The sequence below is a fragment of the Taudactylus pleione genome, unplaced genomic scaffold, assembly GCF_031769625.1.
Source record: "Taudactylus pleione unplaced genomic scaffold, aTauple2 ptg000391l, whole genome shotgun sequence".
Lineage (NCBI taxonomy): Eukaryota > Metazoa > Chordata > Amphibia > Anura > Myobatrachidae > Taudactylus > Taudactylus pleione.
In genome coordinates, this window is record NW_028284792.1 from 5,243,402 (window position 1) to 5,265,647 (window position 22,246).

The 22,246-nt window shown below is 39.7% G+C and overlaps 1 protein-coding gene across 6 annotated transcripts in view; it reads left to right on the forward strand.

Moving 5' to 3' along the window:
• The window catches only part of AUTS2 (activator of transcription and developmental regulator AUTS2), a 1,638,780-nt gene that overhangs the window by 1,573,806 nt on the left and 42,728 nt on the right, over positions 1–22,246 (forward strand). The gene's annotated exons all lie outside the window — the stretch shown is intronic.

Consider the following 22,246-nt stretch of genomic DNA (forward strand, 5'->3'; position numbering starts at 1 on the left):
GGTGAGCTAAGTATTTCCACTGTTAACTCTCTATAGTTGCTTATTGTTAATATTCACCTTCCTGTATGGAAAATATAGAGTAAAGGACTTTTCAATGACATCTGCAAGAATTATTACAGTGTGGAGCTTCAATTGAAGGAGAGTGACGCTGGGTCAATTTTGCAGAATCTAAACCTGCCTGAAAGACAGTATTCAAATGAGTTATTAGCATTCAGATAATATTTATTGAATGAGAGTGAGGTTGTGGATGAAATATGGATGGCGAGATTGTGTTGTCATCAGTTAAGAGGGTAAGAACATGGTAGACAATTTCGTTTGTCTGCCCATCGTGATTTAGCAGATTTGACACAAGTCTTGGTAAATTAGAACCTAATGTAGACCATCATTTTGTTCATCCTTCCCTTTTACGTATTATTCTTCTCATGGTTCCCAGAACTGTCTATCTGTTTATCATATTCACCTGATTTATTTACACCTTTTTACTTTGTCTTATTGTCATAAAATATTTTCATTGTTAACTGATATACACATGTCTTGCCAAGTGTGTGTGTTAGAATGTCTATGATTGCAATGACTAAACTGCGGTTTAGCGGTGGGATTGCATCTCCCAGATATACTGAGCTCAAACCTGCCGCATAACCACAGAGAAACCAAATTTTAGAATAGAACATCAAATGACTATCAATGTTTTTTTCCATTATAATAATAGAAACTCCAGATTTACTAAATTTACCCAAATAAATGACCTTCCTCTGGCAAGTAACTACACAGTGATCATATTGATCTGTACAGGCTATTATGTTTAAAAATGTAAAAATAGATAAAGATTAAAAAAATAACTAAATGGTGTGTGGATCCCCTACAATTTCATAGCCAGTCCTGGGCTTTTAAGCCAAGTCTGGCAGTGAAAAATTGGGTGATAAAATGGCAAGGGGTTCCCCCTATTTTTCACTATTTTTTGAACAAGCCAGGTCTGGTGACACTATAGCATAAGGTTATGAAATTGCAGGGGAACCCCATGACATTTATTGAATTTTTATAGGTTTACAGTTTTTAACAATTTCATATTATACAAGTGTATACGGGGATGTAGTTTCTATCCCGGAGGTCGGGATGCCGGCGCTCAGAATGCAGGTGCCGGAATCCCGGCATCAGCATCCTGACGGTAAGTATTGGGGTTAGGTTAGGGGTGAGGCACTAGGGGAAGGGTCAGGGTTAGGCACTCGGTGGAGGTGGAGGGTTAGTGTTAGGATGTGGGGAGGGAGGGTTAGGTTTAGGGGTAGGGTTAAGATACTTACCGACAGGTGGTATCCTAACCCTGTCGTGATTCTGGCTGCCGTGATCCTGAGCATCGGCATCCTGTACCCAACCCTGTATACGGGTTCTACCAGGTTAGAAATGACAGCAAAACCTGCTGCTTAGTAAATCTTGCCCCTAGAGTTTATATGTAGGTTTAGAGTTTAGAGTTGTTTCTTTCTGAAGCGAGAGTAGTGACACTTTAAAGTCAATGGGGAAATACTATTTACCGATCACCCAAGTATTGCTCCAGCTTTTATACTGCAGTATGCAGCATTAACCATTTACTACTACTGTAGCAACTAACTACTGTACTAGTAGAAGTTATACTGTTATGCTTAATCTGCTATATTATACCAATTCCTTTGCAATAAAAAAATACTAATCTTAAATAGAATATTTTGTACACTATTAGCGCCTTAGTACCTTATTAGCGAATTAAGAGGCAAAATGTGCTAAAAAGTACTGATGTGCGGACAAAACTCTCCACGTTGGCAGTGTCAAAATTGCACCGGGTGTCTCGAGCAGTATGGTTCAAAAAGGATGGGTGTATGGGGATACATCTGTAGAGCAATGCAGAATATCTCATTTTAGATGATAAAGCATACAGCAAATATCGTGTATATATTTCACATTTTCTCTTGCTCTGTCTCTCCTCTCTCGTTCGCGCACACATGTGAAAACACACACACACCATGCTGTATGTGATTAATAAGTAAGAATTTTAATTATTTCCTTAGAGATCAACTGTTTGTAATGATTCTATCCCATGGGACTACAGTAAAGCTGGATTGTTTTTCTCCAACGAGATTACAAGGCCCACCTTGATGCTGATAAGCGGCTGCATACATCTGTCTGCCCAGTAAGCCTAGAATGCTAAACAATATTTATGTGGCAGATAATATTTAATACGTATTAGAAACGTGGAATACTTACTCCCTTTTTAAAGTCCATTAATGTAGATCCATAAAAAATGTTCTTATTAATGATCTGTTGCTCTTTTAATGATAAAGTATATACTTCTTTTAAAAGTGTAAATGTTTCCAGATCTACATTTAAAGGTTAATTCATTTATATATTCCCAAAGCGTTGCATGCCTGGGGACTGGTGTTCAGGCTATCCAATAGGTCTCAAAAGAAGCAATTCAGGTAACTACAATGTGTGGCAGCTGCACACATAATGGATTATTACGGGAGAACAATAACGCTGACCCTAGTGGGGGGGCGCAAGGTAAAAGAGCAATGTTGTGTTTGTGATATGCCAACATTAGAAACATTCCCATGCCATTCTAATGGAACATCACCAGCATTGCTCTTATTGGAATTAACCCCAAAAAGCCTGTGCAGTGTGCACACTACATCCTGCTCTGTTCTCTTCTGGTGGGCAACACGCTGTCAATGGGAGTATGCAGAAACAATGCAGAAACAAGTGAAGCAGAGAAGGTCACCAGGAGTCTCATCAGAAAGATGGATTCCGGACCCCAGTTAAGTAACATTTTAGGACTGGGGTTTGTGGTTGCTATTATACAGTACATGGCTACAATATGTGGACACTCCTTCTAATTAGTGCGCTTGACCATATCTGCCACACCCATTACTAACAGGTGCATCAACTTAATGATACAGTTATGCAATCTCCATAGTCAAACATTAGCAGTAGATTGGGTCGTACAGATGAACTCAGTGACTTTCAAATTTCTGCTCTATTAGAACTATCCCAATCAACTGGAAGTGCGGTTATTGTGAAGTGGAAACATCTAGGAGCCTACAACTGAAGCATGTAGTGTATAAAAAGCATCTCTTCTAGCTTGCAAACATCAGCTGGAGTGTAAAGCACAACACGCTTGGACTATGGAGCAGCGGGAAAACGATCTTTGGAGAGACAAATCATGTTTCATGATCTGGTAGCCTGACAGACAAACCTGGATTTGGCAGATGCCAGAGAACACTTCCTGCCTCATTGCTAACTGTCAACTGTAAAGTTTGGTGACAGAGGATTAATGGTCTTGGGCTGTTTTTCATATGTTTACTTTGGTTCCATAATGCTATAGTAAAGAACTTGACTGGTCTGCATAGAGCTCTGACCTCCACCCCAGTGCACACGTTGGTATAAATTGTAATGCCTACTGCGAGCTAGGACTATTCATCCAAAAACAGTGCCCAACCTGATTCGCTTGTGGCTGAGTGTATGCCAATCCCTACATCCTTTTTCTAAAGGGGGTGGGGCATATGCCCATGTTTTTTTTATGAGGCATTCAACAAACACACATAGGGGTGATTTTGGGTGTTTGCATAAAGTACTTTTGGCCATGTGGTGTTGGTGGAATTATTATTATGACTTGCGGGTGGAATTATTCTTTACCTAAGGGTATTAAATGTGACATATGGGGACGATTTATTCAGATTCCAGTCTATGCATTGTCTGCTTACCTTTACGACGGAATCGGTATGATTTACCGCCGGACGCTTGTCCGGCGGTTGGAATGCCGACAGCGGCTGCCCGTCATGGGTGATCGTCCCCAGATAAGAATTCACTAACCTAACCTCCCCCCCTAACCCTAACCCTCCTTAGGGGTGCCTAACCCTAACCTTCCCCCTAGTACCTAACCCTAATCCCCCCTCTAAGTGCCTAAACCTAAACCCCCCTTCCCCGCCGCCTAAACCTAAGTCCCCCAGGGGGGTGCCTACCCCTAAGTCCCCCCCGGGAGCACTAAACATAACCATCCCCGCCACACGGCTGTACGCGCTCGGCGCCTGGCATCACTTCGATCGAGATGCCGGGCGCCGGTATCCCGGCGTCGGTAAAATGATAGGCGTCTAGATTTAGATGCATGTTATTGAACCCTCACCGGGATAAAGCAGTCGGGAAGCCGGCCGTCGGGATTACGTCTGCCGGCTTCCCGACTGCATACCTTTAGAAATGTACAGTCTATAGACACTAGCAAAATGTGTTATTATGTTATCCAATATATGCATGTCCAACATTTAAAGGCTTCTCTGCTTTTAAACAACCCTCAGAGCTTTGATTAGTCATTCAAAAACAAGTTTTTGGTAGGCATTCTGCACCATGTTGTTCACTGTTACCTGTATTGAAGTGCCATCCAGCAACACAGAGCGTGTATTACATGTTATCAAAGCCACAGCACATTGGAATCAGGTACCGCATACAATACACAAACATCATCAAGTGTGAAATGCCAATATATGGATCTTATCCTCTTCACATTGTCTTATGCAGCTGCCTGGTGCTTTAGTAATAATTATGGTCCCAAGGAGGTTAGCCAGAGATGGAATATATATAGGGAGTGGTTATTAAGAGAGGGGTGGTTGTCCAAAATGGACTACTCCATTAAACAGTTAAACTGATTAGACTTTATAAGCGCTAAAGTATGACATCTTTCTAATTCCAATGAAATAGGATAGAAGTAAATATTCCCTGATTCTCATTATAAACTCCTGCTACTTTTCATTAGCCTATACAGTTACTCATCATTATGGTTTTACACTATGCTCTTCAGTGTTATCATTTTCTTAGGAAAATATATAGAGAAAATGTAAGATTTATATTTTAAAAAGTAGAATTTCTGTTCTCCCAGAGATAAAGACAGAGGGCCTGATACAGAACCACAGGCAGTGCGTAGTTTAGTGTTTTTTTGCAACTACGCATGTGAAAAAATTTCTAAAAACACCTACAGTGGTGGCATTACACGGAGTGTTCGCACAAAGGCTGTGTTGCGATCGAGACGGACAGTATGAGAAATGTTGTGGAAAAGTGATGGGCGATCCTGGGCAGTGACTGGGAGGTAGCTATAAGTGCATGCAAAAATGGTCCGTTCAGTGGGCGTGTTATGGGAGCTTTGTGGGCGTGTCAGTGCAAGTGGCTGCTTTCATATGCACAGATTTTTCAAGCTAGTTATAACAGAATAAAAGCTAGCTACATACAGATTTCACATACAGAATTAGTTGCTGTTAATCTGGTCTTGCTTAGGAAATGCAGAAATGTAACCAAACAGTTCTAAACACATCTGTTCATGTTATTTTAGCAACATAAGAACTGAATTAATTTGCCTGTGATAATGAAAATAATTCACTAGTAATGTTGTGGGTTAAAATCCTAGTTAATTTTCACATGAGAAATATAAATAAATACAATTTCATTATTTGGTGTGAGGATGGTAAATGCGCTCTAACAAACCCCTTAGATGTAGAATGAATATTGATTCAGTACCAATGATATATTAAAAGTGGTTTAAGGACCACATAAAACTAAAACAATGTGCAGTGAGTTGACAATAGGCCCTGCGTTAGAGATTGAAATTGTGACAAAGGCAGCATAATGTCAATGGGAGCAAAGATAGAGATTGCAGTGGTCTTGTAAATCACAGTTCACTCAATTGAGTGAGATGACTCACAATAGTATGCGAGTCATAATGGGCATATAATGTGGGATAATAATTCTGTCAGGAGTCGTAGGGGTGTGTGACCAGGGAATGAGGGAGCAAAAGGCTCAGTCAATAGATGGTTAATGTTGCTGACTGCGGCTTCCCGCTAGTCAGTATAATAATGTCTGGTAGGGTGCCGGAGGTGGCAGGGATAGAGGTCTCCTGTCTGAACAGTCCGGTGATGATGCGCTGCGGTGGCGCCCGCCCGGGTGAGAGGACGAGCTCCGCCGGTGCACGGTTGCGGGCTGTGTGTGCGGTATGTGCGGTGTGAGGAGGTATGGCGGTAGAAGTTCGTGACACCTAAGACCGCCCTCCTCCCTGCCGCCTCGACGGGGCCTCGATCTTCCCCTTGCCGGCTAGAGCTTGATTGGAGTCCTCTCGTCTGCGGCTGGTGTTCTCCGGGTCACGTGAGCTGCCGGCAGCTAATGGATGGTGGACGCTGTGGTGGGGAGTGGCGCACTGTCAGATGGCTCCTGGTCACTCTCCGTGGGTAGAGATGGTGGTGTAAAAGGGGGTATAATAGGCTGCAACGGATGATCTACGGGAGTGCGTGTGGGCATCTGCATCGTGCATGCATACTGGACGATATGAACGATTTGTAGTTCTGATGCGTCTGAGTCGTCCAAATCGCTCAAGATATCGTCTAGTGTGTGGGGGCCGATGCAAATGCAGAAGGAGGTGTCAGACACCTCGTTGCTGCATTTGCGATCCCAGCACTGCGACCGACATTGTAGGCTGGGATCATCATCACGATCATCGCAACCACTCCTTTGGTCAGGCTGTGGGAGCTGAAGCTCCCACAGCCTGGATGCTGGTAACTTAAGAGGCCAGAAATCTGCATCCGTCGACGCAGACCCTGGCCAGGTCCCTTCCGGAAAACGGTGACCAGGCATGCCCCGCACTCTGCCCCCCATAAGTTGCAGCATGTCAAGCATGCTGCGGCTTGGGGGGTCTGTGAATGAGATTGCAGGACCTGTTCTACACATGCGCAGAACAGGTCCTGCGCAGGCGCCCCTAAAAATCATCGTCGGATAAACGTACATCTCTGAATCAGGCCCACTGTCAACATAGTGGCTGTAGATTTGCTAACTGCATCCCGTATATATACTGTATACTACAGATGCCCACTGCAATTAGATTGCTGAATTAATAATGTATTTAGAGTAATTCAAGGAGACAATTTAGTTCTCAGATTTGAGCACCCTGACTCCTCACACTTCACCATCCAAGAAGTTATGGACAATTATGATAATATAGACTAACATTAAAAATACATCCCAATTGCACTAATTCAAATTACTAATGTAATAATAAAACATATAAATAGTTTAATACAGTCATCAAACATATAATTTTGAAAAATGTGTAAAAATATATACAGTATTAGACATTTAATTAATTTAGCATTTATTTAAAGCACCCATAAGAACCGTCTTCCTCACTAAATGTTATCCATTTATTTTGCCCAATGATATTGTTAGATTTAAAGGATAACGCTATCCAAACAAACATTTCCAAGTTTTTAGTGGAGTTCATTAAGTCATACCGTAAACCTGAATATCATTTACCTGCGGTCAGGTGGTCTTTCCTACTGATTCTCAGTCCAGTGACGCAGCCCTCGCTCCTTCTTGCACTTCTTTGTTTGAGATTTGGGGGTAAATTTACTAAAGTGAGCGTTTTTAGAAGTGAGTTTTAAAAGTGATATTAGCTATAGCAACCAATCATATTCTAGCTATTATCTTCTAGAAGGTGCTAGTTAAATGTTAAGTAGAATCTGATTGGTTGGGCAACATCACTTTTAAAACTCACTTCTAAAAACTCTCACTTTAGTAAATTTATCCCTTGCAGTTAATTTTTTTATGCCTAATAACTCATTGTGTAGGTGCAAGTCTTATATTTCTTTTCCATTGTTCATATACTTATTATTTTTGCACCATATCTTTGGATATTTTTGCAATGAAAAAAGTCATAGCAAAGTAAACATACTGCCTAATATCACATTAAACTATTTAAAAATAATATGACGATTTCCATTTTTTTCCTATGTTACTGCTAATTTGGCCATGACTAATGTATAACTCAGGACATTTAGTGGGCATCTGGACTGCCTTTGAATCTAGTATCATAATTATATTAATGCATGCCTCTGTAAGAACAGATGCTTGACCTTATAAAACACAAAGCACATTATGTTTCCGGTATTGAATTTACATTTCACAGATAAATCCACAAATGCCCCACCCAAAAAAAAGTTTTTAAGATCAGTTTTAAGTTAGTACTGACATGCTAGGCATTATTTATGTGTGTTCATTTTGGACTGGATTTACTTCCTCAATTTGTCATTAAAATGGAAAGTATCTTTCAACATTTATATTGCAGATTATGTTTACTCCTAATATTTAGTTAGTCACCTTTGTCACAGTGCAATTTTCTTGTTTGCTTATAGAGTACAGGAAGGAACAGAGTAGTTATCCTAATGAAAACCATGCTGAAGGGTTTATGTAAGGTTGCATATGCACTGCTTGACCTACCTCATTCTGTGCTCCATGCTATGATATAGATCTCTGTCACTCATTGTGTCAGCCGTGTGTGTTTGTTTTAATCAGGATGCAAATTCTGAGAGAGCTGCTAGAGATCAGAACCATAGAGGAACAGGAAATGCAAACTAGGGATTAAAAACAAAATGCACATTTACCTTGTATAAGCGTTTTATTTTATAGCAGGAACTGGTAGATGACACATTGTAGAATTAGGCCTTCTGTAGAGTAGCTCTATTCTCTATTTCATATACAGGTATTTAATGGAATAAAGCCTACTTGCCAACTCTCCCTGATTGTCAGGGAGACTCCCTGAAATAGTAGCAATCTCCCTGACTCCCTTAAGAGTCCAGCAATCTCCCTGATTGCACCTTACCCCCATTATGTGGCTGTTATATACAAAAATAAATACAGATACGGTATATACTTTCATATGGGATCATTAGTATGATTTCCCTGCATTGGGTATAAGGCACAATGATCCCTATGGCTACATGCATTTTCTGAAAAGTATCAGTGTGTTTTCATAACCAAAAAGATCTTACTAACTGCATTGGGGCTCATTTACATTTGTATGTAAGGTAATTTTATGTCACGCCTCTCAGATATAGCAGTACATGCCTACTTTACTGCCGCCTTCATAGGTGTTGCTCTCACAATCTCCCTGAAATTTTTCTAAATTACGCAAGTATGGAATAAAGTCCTTCATGTGGTGGAAGTCAGTGGCATCCTGTCAGTTCACCTCAGTATCATAGCCTTCTTGACTACAACAAAAGCCCGGGACACTCAGGTCTCCCAAACGGTATGCGTACGGCATCCCGGGAGTCGGGATGCCGACGCTTACATTACTGGCGCCAGATTACCGATGCTGGTCATAATCCACCGGGATGGTGAAGGTAAGTAACGGGATTGGGGGGAGGGTTAGGTTTAGGGGTTAGGGTTAAGCACTAGACGGGAGGGTTAGGATTAGGCACTAAGGGGGGAGGGTTAGGTTTAGGGAGGGGGAGGTTAGGTTCAGACACTAGGGGGGAGGTTAGGGTTAGGCACCAAAGAGGGAGGTTAGGGTAGGGAGAGGGGGAGGGTTAGCATACCGACCAACAAGTGTCGGTATGTTACCCGACATCAGGATTCTGACCGCCAGGATCTCAACTGCCCCTCCCGAACTGATGATAATTTTGGCATTGTATAGCAGGTGACAGGGCTGTGATGTGGTGGGAATCAGTCTGTATTACCGCCGGCGCTGGAAGACGCTGGAAGACCGGCAGGGGTGAAGATCCCGACAACAAATTTAAGTAAGTAATACTAACCCTACCCCCCCACCTAATCCTAACCCTACCTTAAAGGTGTCTAACCCTAACCTCCCCCCCTAGTGCCTAACCCTAACTCCCTCTTAAGTACCTAAACTGAACCCCCCGTCCCAGCAGCCTAAATCTAAATCTCATGGGGGGGTGCCTAACCCTAACCTCCCCCCTGGGGTGCCTAACCCTAACCCCCACTTACCCTAACCCTCCCGGGGGGTGCCTTACCTTAAGTCCCCCTGGAAGCCCTGAAACCTAACCGCACGGATGTCTACACCAGCCTTACCTTCATTCGGTATGCCGTGGTTCGGGCTCCCGTCGTAGGTCTGATGACAGGCATCGCGATTTCGCCGCCTGTCATTAGTACCCTGTTGGGATTTGACAGTCGGGAAACCGGTGGTCGACATTTCGACCGTCGGCTTCCTGACTGCATCCCGATGTGGTGATTCATAGCAAAAGTGCATTTTTGCATCCTTAGATTACCTAATTATTGCTGGAGGTTTGCTGACTTTTATGCTGTGCTTGTAGACTTTCTGGAGCAAAAAATAGAAGACAAGGAAATCGCCAAACAACACAATTCATTGTTTAGTTACCAAGCTTAGGGATTTATAATCAAGCAGTGAAAAGCATGGAGAAGTGGACCAGTGGAGAAGTTGCTCATAGCAACCAATCAGCTTTGAAGTAGCATTTATCAAGTACATTCTATAAAATAATAGTAATAAATAAATAAATAATAATACAATATTGAAGTTTCTAAAAAAACAAAACACACAAAAAAAATGGTGCAATATGATTTATTACTGATGACAATACCTCTGAAAGTAAGACACAGCATATAAATAATGTTTAGGTTTTATTAATAGCTTCCATTTAATAATATTTTTTGAAGTGGATACTGCTATTCTCAGTTTGATAAATATATATTAAGGCTACTTGTTTTATTTCATTCTGTCCAGCCTTGGCTTTAACTACAGATCTCAGCAGGAAAATGCTGTCCTTATTAAGATGACAGCTAAAAGTTTGCCAAGTACTTTATCATAAACTGGTGACTTATTTCAGTTGTGATATTTCATATTTAAACATAAGCCATCAGATGGAGCCAATATTCTTTTCTTAATTCAGTGTCTTCAGACTGCACCATTCCTATAAGGACTTAGTGGATATCAACTAACATGAAAAACAGCTAACCTTACGAAGTCACAAACTCTGCAAACAGAATTCTAAACATTACACCTAGGGCACTTTTTTTTTTTTCAGATGGACATCCTTTGCAGACAGTGAAAAGGTGTATGCATAAGGATAAAGTAAATATTATATAGGTGAGATTTGGAAATAGAGAGGTACAGGGTGGGTGAATGAGTGGGTTAGTTCTTCTAATATAGAACCCCCACACACCCAAAAAAATAATATTTTTGCCAAAAGTTAGAGCTAAGGGCCTGTATCATTACGGATCGCAACGGCGATTGCAATAGCGATTATGCACGCAGTCTCACTGTGATAGTATGATAACCACTGCGATCGCTATGCTGTCACAGGACGCCCACTTTACCGCACACATACGTAATCCTTAGCAAGACTGCAAAACCATCGGTAACATCGAGTACCATCACAGCCTCACGCACACTTGCACAAGCTCTGACCTTACTGAGGAATTGCTATCCTCGTCGCATGCTGTGAGTACTCAATCTGCGTATGGCATTGCAGTGGATAATTTATGCAACGGCGTTCAAACGCACTGATGCTCCTGCGTTTTGCCGACCAACCCCCCCGTCACCTCTCACAAACGGCACTTTCTGTCAATCAATCTGCGATGGGTTTGTGTAGTCACTGCGATCGTAGGCCCGATTACATTGGCTGGTTCGCACACTGCGATGCATATGCATTCGCAGAATGTAACAATCGCCCGATTGCGTGCGTAATAGCAGTTGCGATCGGGAATGAATCAGGCCCTAAGTCTTTGTTTAGTTCTTTTTCTGTACATTGCTACGGTAACCTAAACCAAATCTTAGTGCTTTTTAAAAAAATCCCACCCTTAAAAGAAAATAAATAAAACCAAATCTTCAACTTTCAAGATGATTATAATTAGTATTTACACACTTTGTCAAGCCGTAATAAAATTTCCTTCAGCTGTGCCAAGCCCCATCCTCCCCTCACATAAAGTGGAAATTAATGGGACTTGTGTAAACAGAGTTTGCCTAAATGTATTTATTTTTTTTAGTTCTTGTGACTGAGAAGAATTAGAAATTGGAATTCCGGCTTCGCATTTCTTTTAATTAAATTTGAAAATGAAACAGAAAGGATATTGTTCTTTCCAGAGGAAGAAAGTAAGATAGACTAATGGCAGATGCTGGGACCTTGTAGATCTAGACATGAATCATTTCCTTTCGCAGTTGTGCTGGCAGACATTGTAAGCTGAAGTAAACATCTTATTGACAGGTCTAACTTGCTTTGACATTTACTTTATATACCTTGTATATGTGATATGAGCAGACAATGTGAATACTATTATCTATAGATAGATGTCATTTTTTTTATACTATCCATCATCCTAAAGTGTCCAAGAGATGTGTTAACATGTTGTAACTTAACATTTACTATGACCAGTAAATTTTGAGTTCTTAACTGTGGGTGTGATTAATACTATGGGGCATATCTATCACAATCCTCATTTTTATGCTGGTCTGATAAATATTTTTTGCCCCAAATTACCACAATCTTCTTGCCAGGGGATGATCTCAAATAGAAGCCTGTCCTAGCGAAGAGCTGGAAGCAGTGTGATAATGTAACGTTATTACACTTCTTACTGGTTTGGGTCCCCGGCACACAGTGAGCATGCGCCACAGGTAGGGGGAGGAGTGTGACGGAGCGGTAGCCAGTGGCTACCATAAGGTAACACCATCTGAAGCTTAGTAAATCTAACAGCTTCACAGTTTTTATGGGGTCTGCGACTTTTGTCGGAAATCACCTTTATACATTTGGGGAATTCTTAATATTTACGGGAATATTCCACAAATGTTATTTGATAAATAGGCCCCTAAAGATTGAATTATTGTGTTTTGTCCAATTGCGGTTCACAACTTATTACATTGGCAGATTTTACCTAGCCTATAATGCATTAAATTAATATTGGATTTGGGCAGCATGGATGGTGTATTGTTAGTTACAGCCTCACAGTAACTCGATTCTCCTCACAGCACTGTATGGAGTTTGTATATTCTCCGGGTACTCCTGTTTGGTCCCACATTCCAAAAATGTACTGGTAGGCACTGATGTGAAAGGACAAATATTCTTAGTAGCAATATGTGGAATGTGCGGAATATGTATGCGCTATATGACTAGTAAATAATGCTAAGTGGTACGTTTTATAATATAATAAGAGATTGCTTATATTGTAAGGCATCCACATAAAAAGAGTTGATCTAATTGTCAACGACTTCAATTTTCTTTTTAAATATTGCTGTCTGGTACTAAACTATCATCATGTCATTTCAACCATGGCTTTATGGCTTTTGTCTATACATTACTCTCTGAGGATGAGAAAAGTCTTATACGATCTCAAACTATATAAGTGTTATACAATCTTCACAGGGTGACCACACAAAAGCTAATTCACATTATCGCTTAAGCAAAGTAGCTCTTGGTATCAGAGCAAGAGCAAGGAGCAAGGTTTTGATACTGATTTTTTGCTAGAACTGTACGTTGCAATTTGGCAATTTTAAGAAAAAAAATTGTATATTTGTATAGCGCCAACATATTACCAGCAGAGAATCTGATCATTCCCAACAGTCCCAGCCCATTTAGAATTATATTCTCAAACACCAATACACACACTCAAGGGTCCATTTTTTGAGAAGCCAATTAACCTACTTATGGACTGCAGGAAAATACCTCACACATGCGCAGTAAGAATACATAAACTCCACACAGATAGTGCCTGGTCGTAATTGAAAGTGGCTCCACGGTGGCGATGCGGCAATGCTATCCACTATGCCAAATATATCTAGTTTGACTGACAGATACACACTATATACACATCTTTAAGCTGTGGAAATCTCTGTTTTGAATGCAAATTTGTTTACCAATTCATTTGCATGTTGACATTTATATTTCTTAAACTGAAAGCTGAGTGACTCCATTGAAATGACATCTGCTCACTGCTCATTTTATTTTTATATTTTTTCTAACCTGATTACTTCAGTTTCCTTATTATGTGATCCAAATGAAAGATTCATGTTTAATATTAATCCGAGTTTAGAGGGTCTTTCACGTTGGAAGGAACACCTTAAGATTTACACCTGCTACATCAATTTATTTACCGAAGTCGCTAGTTATATGCTTCTTAGCTAGTGTTAGCTCTCTCTATGTATCTACCAGATTCTTCTTTTTTTTAGACCATATGTTGTTAGAAATGTGCTAATGGGCATACAAGTATGCATGGTATTGTTATTGGAGAATTGTTATTGGAGACCAAGGATGTAGAGCTTGTAAGTTAGTCAGTTTCATGAATCTGTCAGCTCCACAACTGTGCTGACTGTAATACTATATATGTAAATATGATAGATTGAAATATGACTGATGTGTTGAATTAGCATTACAGTATCCAATGACCTGATCTACAACGGTATTTTACACAATATGAGGTGCTTTTTTTATTGCTCATTGCATTTAATTGAAACCCTTCCAAATTGCATGCTTTTTTACACACATACTTTATAGACTAGTCTAATTGGAAACATCCATCCTGTCACATACTATCAGTGGTTAAAAGTTTATAAAATGATTAGAGGCTATATGACTGTCAATTTTAATGCGTGTTTACCAACACAGCTGATCCGGAGGAGCACATTTTCTCTGTAAATTAAATTCCAAATGAACAAGGAGTTTGAAGAGGCGCATATTGTTCAGACCCTTTATTAACATTAAATGTCAGCATATTAATTTTTGTGCCTTGAGCCTGTATGTTGGGAACGCTGCCAGCCTGTTTAATACAAGTCTGCTTTAATAAACACTTACAGTACAGTTACTGCTCAAAACAAAGTGCTTATGAATTGCACGGCTGACAGCAAATTATAGTTGTTAAATGGATATTTTAAGAAATAATAGAAAATGTATCAGTGCGAAAATGAACAGGATTTACAGTCTCTCTTGTGGAATACACATAAAGCCATATAGGCTTTTTAGTATTGTGCTATTGATTGTGAAACAAATTTGTGGAACTTATTATAGTAAGATATAAAATTCAGTGATAAAAATGCATTGTTCTTCCATGTTTTCTGATTGAACAGCGTTTTATTGTATTTGTTAAGATAGATCGCACATTGTAGTGAACAAACTTGTATGTTTTGTAGCGGGTTGGGTATGGGATGTCGACGCTCGGGAACCCGGCGGTCAAAATACCAACGCTGGTATCCCAACAGGGTTCGGATACCGACACCTGGCGGTAGGTATTCTAACCCTCTCCCTCTACCTACCCCTAACCCTAACCCTCCTTCCCTGGTGCCTAAACCTAACCTTCCTCTTTCTAGTGCCTAAACCTAACCTCTCCCTCCCTGCACCCTAAATCTAACATTCTTCCCTTAGTCCCTAACCCTATCCCTTCCCCTAGTGCCTAACGCTAACCCTCCCCCTTAGTGCCTAACCCTATCCCTTCCCCTAGTGCCTAACGCTAACCCTCCCCCTTAGTGCCTAACCCTATCCCTTCCCCTAGTGCCTAACGCTAACCCTCCCCCTTAGTGCCTAACCCTATCCCTTCCCCTAGTGCCTAACGCTAACCATCCCCCTTAGTGCCTAACCCTATCCCTTCCCCTAGTGCCTAACGCTAACCCTCCCCCTTAGTGCCTAACCCTATCCCTTCCCCTAGTGCCTAACGCTAACCCTCCCCCTTAGTGCCTAACCCTATCCCTTCCCCTAGTGCCTAACGCTAACCCTCCCCCTTAGTGCCTAACCCTATCCCTTCCCCTAGTGCCTAACGCTAACCCTCCCCCTTAGTGCCTAACCCTATCCATTCCCCTAGTGCCTAACGCTAACCCTCCCCCTTAGTGCCTAACCCTATCCCTTCCCCTAGTGCCTAATGCTAACCCTCCCCCTTAGTTCCTAACCCTATCCCTTCCCCTAGTGCCTAACGCTAACCCTCCCCCTTAGTGCCTAACCCTATCCCTTCCCCTAGTGCCTAATGCTAACCCTCCCCCTTAGTGCCTAACCCTATCCCTTCTCCTAGTGCCTAACGCTAACCCTTCCCCTTACCTTTGGGATACCTACGCCGGTATTCTAAGCGCCAGCAACCCATGTGGCGGGATATTGACCGAAATATTTCACTGCATTGCTGTTAATTCAAGGTATTTGAAAATTTAATTTACATATGTTTCTTTATTCAATCCCCTGCTTGAGGAGGAAGTTGGAGAATTTGATAGATCTATGTATATTTTCAAGTCACTACATGGTCGCTTGATGCCTCTGTTAATTCATCAGAGACCTGCTGATATCCTAACCATTAAGTTAACCATAACAATATCAATAGCTTAATGACAAAAATGTAAATGTATGACCCACAGTGATGTTACTACTAGCAACAGAAAAGTACTTTGAAGCTATGTATAATTATGTGCAATAAAAATTACATTTTAACTTGGTATCTTTAAATACGTTTGCATTGTAGATGGTATTTTTTGTTGTTTATTCTACTTTATCTCAGTATTTCTAAGCACCTCAATTTGAGGGGTCTATTTACTAAGCAGTGTTAGGAGACAGAGTGAAAAGTGATAAGGTGCCAGCCAATCAGCTCCTAACTGTCATCTCACAGACTATGTTTGAAATATAACAGTTAGGAGCTGATTGGCTGGCACCTTATCACTTTTCACTCTGTCTCCTAACACTGCTTAGTAAATAGACCCCATAATTACCTAACCACATAACATGATGAAAATGAGTGATAGGAATAACTAAAATAAAATCAGTGAATAATGAAGTCAGAATAACTGCAAAGAATGGTTTCGAAGACTCTAGTCTCAATTTCTTGCATATATTGAGGCTCTTAATATGCGGAAATTTACTTGAAGGATAATTGCATGTTCTGCCGAGCCAGCACCTACTGTAGGCAAGCACACAGATATGAAGGCTCACACTGTTGTTGCATAACGACAGAAGATTATGTAGTTGTGGATGGGGATCACAAATTTTCAAACAGACTTATCATTACCATATTTTCTTTTTATGGAGATTAGAAAAACTGACAAATTAAATCCCAGGAGACTCCACTTATGCACAGACTACATTCATTCAGAAAGCCCTGGAGTCTTAATTAAAGCTAGGATATGTATTTCATTATTCTTTACCTGTGTAAGCAGATTTAGAACGTACCTATTGGGACTGTGAGAAAGGAGCTTTGGGGACACAACGGCTTTTGCTCATATTAGGATTTTGACAGCCTCTTAATATTTCCAGTTTTTTGATGGAAAGCTTTTGTTTTCAGCCTTTGAAAAAAAAAAAAGCTATTTTCATTCCCTCACAAGTGAATATATTTGGCTTGTTGAGGTCTTTTTATTTGATAATCTTTTTATGGTGTGGGACTTAATGATATGAGCTGCAGAAGCTATATTTGCATATACATACACAACAGCAGAAAGTGACATTTTCCCCCCTTGGGTGATGTTGATGCAGTTACTTTGGTTGTTCTAAGTGAGATCTCCTATTGTGTTGCCTCCTAATGATGGAACTTCAGTACTCTGAAGAAAGACAAGTATTTCTCCCTCCACTTTCAAGTAAACTATGCCAGAAGGCAGCATATAATCTGCTCGAAATTTCAAGATAAATTAAATTAAACGTTGACATTCAAGAAACGCTTTGAGTTACTAAATGTTACTAAAAACTGAGTTTGCTTTTAATTTAGTTTGTTTCTATTTTCTTGGCAACATTTTCCATTTTTTTGCAATATATTGTTTATACCTAATCGCATCACCCTGTTGCTATGACCATGCAGTCATCATATGGTGGTATCCAGAAGCTTTTGTTACCAGCTATACTATTCTTCTTGTAAAGTTTATTTAGGTTCCATGATGATAAAATCAAGTGAGGGTTTAGTCATGTTCAAATAGTGTATTTGCCTAATTTCTTGGAGACACTAAATTTCAAAGGCTCTCATGAAGAATAGTTCAGCCTCTCAGATACTGCACAGTTCCCCTGAGAAGTCTGGGTCCAGGGGAGTTATGACATGATTTTCTGCAAATCATGGCACCACACACCTTCACCTCCTATGTGGGCTTTGCCCTCCTTGGATCTCCTGGAGATTGTCTTTATAAGTTTGTCAAAATATTTATTCTTATATTTTAGAATGTTATCTATATATGGCAAATGCTTGTTCTTGTTAGTTGTATGTTTCCACCATTGCTGACCTGGCGCACACTGTTTTTAAAATGCATGCACAAGTGAATGAACCTTGGAGGACGAGGACAATATTGTACTGTATTACCAGCAGTTTAATTTCTTACATCTCACCTCTATCCTTTAAGAATGGAGTTGTTAGTAGGTGTCTGATAACAATGTACACATTATAGTACAGTGCCCTGTAGACTAGCAAATGCTTGGAGGCCCCCCACTACACAATACTGAAATAACATACTATTCTGCTGGCAACTGCCTTTTATTTTTTGCATCTAGGCTTATCCTTTTTAGAACAGACTTAAATCAATGGTTTCCCTTTGGAATAATGAGAAGGGAAATTAACTGAATTGAAATTACTGTCGTGTTCATTAAAGCCATCTTAACTGCTCTTTACTGCTGCTACACAATGTCAATGCAGTATCCTTGTGATTGATTTGGCTGCAAAGATACCATTTGAATCACCTTTATGAAAGCTTACTGCACCTTTTATTATGTTCACGCCGCAATTAGAGCCGCAAGGAGAATGTTCTTTAGAGTGGTGAATTCCTAAGCTGAAGTGTAGCAAAACAAGTGATTACTGTAAACCTCTCATCTGGGATGTGTCTTTTGTCTCCGCTATAAACCATCCTTTTATTTAGCCGTTCCATCAAGGAAGAGATTTGTTTACAGTGATGTATCATTTTCAAGTTGTGTTCTTAATATCAGTTGTCAGGGATAGTAAATCTCGGTAGATCAATGTAAAGGGCTTATTGGTTACAGTACTTTAGTGTTATTTTATACTTGCTTGGTTGTGTGTGTGTCATCTCAGCAACCGTTACCGAAAGTCATTTGCTGAAATTCAATGAACAGAGATACTGATAGTTTGTACTGAGAATGCTGTGAATGTTATAGTGAGTAATTATACAAATATATAGTAAGCACAATAGTCCTGCATTATGTTGAGGTGGAGACTAGTTACATTGTGCATTGTCTGAGTGAGGGGGTGTAAACAGAAAAACACTTTTTTTTTAAATGTAGTTTTAGTTGATACAAATACAAAGTCAGATGTTTATAATAAGAATTTTCAGATTTTCAGCAATATCTCTTATTGTTATTTCGGCCAGATTAACAATGGCCTCCACCTAAAAATAGGTCCATCATCCTGACAACATGATGTTGATTAGCCACCCAGTTGTCCACAATTCATAAGTAATAAAATTGTATTCCTATTTTCCTCTCTTTTATGTATTTAGGGAGACATTGGGGCTGATAGGGTAGCTAGTGTACAAGCCCATGTGGTACTGGCCATAGCCACACAGCACTGGTCATAACTCCTATGCTTCTAACAATAGGCCCTTGATTTTCAGCCCCAGGCCCATGTGATTCTTAATATGGCCCTGATTGTGGGGTTTATGTAAAATTGCCAGCCAGAGTAAGTGGATCTGGTAGGAGGATTGTGGATACAAATTGTGGGGTCTGAGGTCAATAGCAGGCACAGGGATTGCATAGATCTCTGAGTATGTACCACTGGAGTTTGCACAAAGCTTGGTAATACTTGTCATGTATGTACTAACATATATTTACAAAGGTTATCAGTATCAATGTGACTACATCTAGGTGATCTCATAGCAGGTAGATGTCAATAACAGTATCTAATACCCCTTTCACACACAAACCCCGGGTCAGGGATGGTATAATGAACACAGATCAACCCATGTTGCATCTTTTCATACCACACTTTAGTCCCATGAAATCCTGTGTTGTCTCCTTTCACACTGGACCCATGTCTGTCCTGCAGAACAGGATCATCATGTTACTACGTCATAAAAAGGAGATGTTTCAGTAACTGTTTACAGTGCTTTCAACATGGCAGATGAGGTATATAACCAGCTACTTCCTAGTCCGGAGTTCCTATATTATTGTGGATATCTTTTGTTTCTAATTACAAATGAAAGCTTAATTCAACAGTCTGCAATCATGGGCAGTTTTATTTCCAGAGGAGAAGAGCAGAATTTATGGCTGAGAGGGCTAAAAGTCGCTGCCAATAATTAGGCAGGAGCATTATATTTACACATATTAGAGCGCTTCCGATGCACTAAGAAGGTTTCTTGATCATAAACAGTGTAGAGTAACCCGAGACCCCCTTTCTTACCAGAGCCTACCTGGCTCAGACCGGGGAAAGTCCCAAGTCATGATTAGGTGCGCGGACCCAGGTCAGATACCCCGGGTTGAACCATATACACCAACACATGACCTGGGTTTTTAAAGTTCCCAATATTTTGCACTTTATCTCTGTAATACATGTATCCTAATCAAATTGTACAAATGATTCTGCTGGAAATTTGGGCTCAACTATTCATATTTATAACATATATAGTGCTGTACCCAACAACCCATAAGGTAAAAGCTGTTACCATGGTGGCACAGTTTTGAAATGTAAAATTTATATATACGGTGTGATGTACATTTGTGTGCACAGAACTATTTTACTAAAGATGCCCCTTTGTGTACATGTCAGCAATAAATACGGAAAATTACTTTATATTAATAATTTCTAGTATGATAATTTGCCAACACTTCAGAAACCATTTTTGTGAAAGCTGCTGGGCTGCCAACTTTACAGTGTATTCATCTCTGGTTGAAAAGTTTGATATTAATACTATAGTACTGAATCTTGTAGCTACTATATAAACCTTTCATTTTAAATAATAATTAGTGACTGTGTCTTTTGCCTGTATTCTTGAACTGAAAATTAATGTCTACAAAAAGCACAGGCTGATCAGATTTTTTGTATTGCTTATTTAAAGTGATGAAATTCCATTGTATATCTATTTACATAATAGTGAGCTGCCATTTGGCTGGTGTAGTGGAAATAAACAGCCAATTTTTCACAGTTAAAAGTTATATTTTGGTCAACTGATTTGCTACACGATTAGGCGTCGAGCTATGAATCCATGTGAGGATTGAGAGCCGAGTAGTGAAATCTTAAACAATTTCAGCACCAGGGACTGATTGTTTCTACTTTATCATCTCCCAGAAGACACAATGGAGGATTTCCTACAACACCAAAGATATTTTTATATAGTACTGTACACTTAAAGGATATGAAAATCGCAATCAGCATTACACTTAGCTCACACAGAGTGATTTTTGGTTCTAAATTATGTAAATACGTCTCTCTATTTATGAAGCACAGACTTGTGGGTATGCAGTTTACATGCCAGCCTTCCTAAGCCTTCTGTTTTGGTCAGTAGGCATTTACATAGAAACATAGAATTTGACAGCAGATAAGAACTATTTTGCCCATCCAGTCTACCCTTTTAGGGTTAGATTATTATTTTGGCATTAGTGTTAAGGTATTAGAATTGTGTTTATGGTATTAGGGTTAGGTTAGGAGATTGGGTTACAGGCTTGGTTAAGGTCTGCATTGAAGGTAATTAGGGGGTTAGGGTTGTTTGGGTATTAGTATTAGGAATGGGTATTAGGGTTAGGGATTAGGGAAGGGAGTTAGGGTTAAGGTTGATAGGAGATTAGGGTGTTGGGTTTTAGTGTTAGGGTATTAGGTTTAGGCTTTTAAATTATGGCACAGTGCAGTGACAGATGCATTTTTCAAACTATTTCTATAGTAGCAGTTTGTGTCACCTTCGTTGTAATGTGTTACAATATAGTTTTATTATTTTACCAATGATGTTAACAACAACAATTCTCAAAGTATAAAGTGTCTTTTGTTTTCACATGTAATAGTGCAGTGGCTAAAGCCTACAATAATATCCAAGTATAAACTTTTGACCAATCTATGTCAGACACATATTAGATAAAAACTAGAAAGTTTATATATCTTTGTTGTTGTTATGTATTATATGGTTACTTTTAACCATTAAAACAATTTGTGCATTTTGATACTTTCCAATACTGTTACAGTCTGTTTTCAGTGCTTGTAAATGGCTGTATTGCTTGTTTTATATGCATATTTTAAACACAATGTTTCTACATTTAGGAGGTTTCATAACATTGGATATAAAGATGATTTTTGGTTTATTTTTGAAAAAAATTCAGATTAAAAAAAAACTGTTTTCTGTTGCAATATGTCCTAACCTCTGCTTAGCTTATTAATGTCTGGTCTTAGACAGATAATGAGGCACAGAATGTAATATGTCACTTTTGGTTATCGTCAGCTGAAGAATGTGTGCTCATTTCCAAAGCACTGTAGCTTAGAGTGAAATTATATTATTTATATTATATTTATATAATGTTATATTCACTCGGTCAAAACACTTTTACTTATCAATGTCTGGCTGGATTTAGCGTGAGGGATTTTT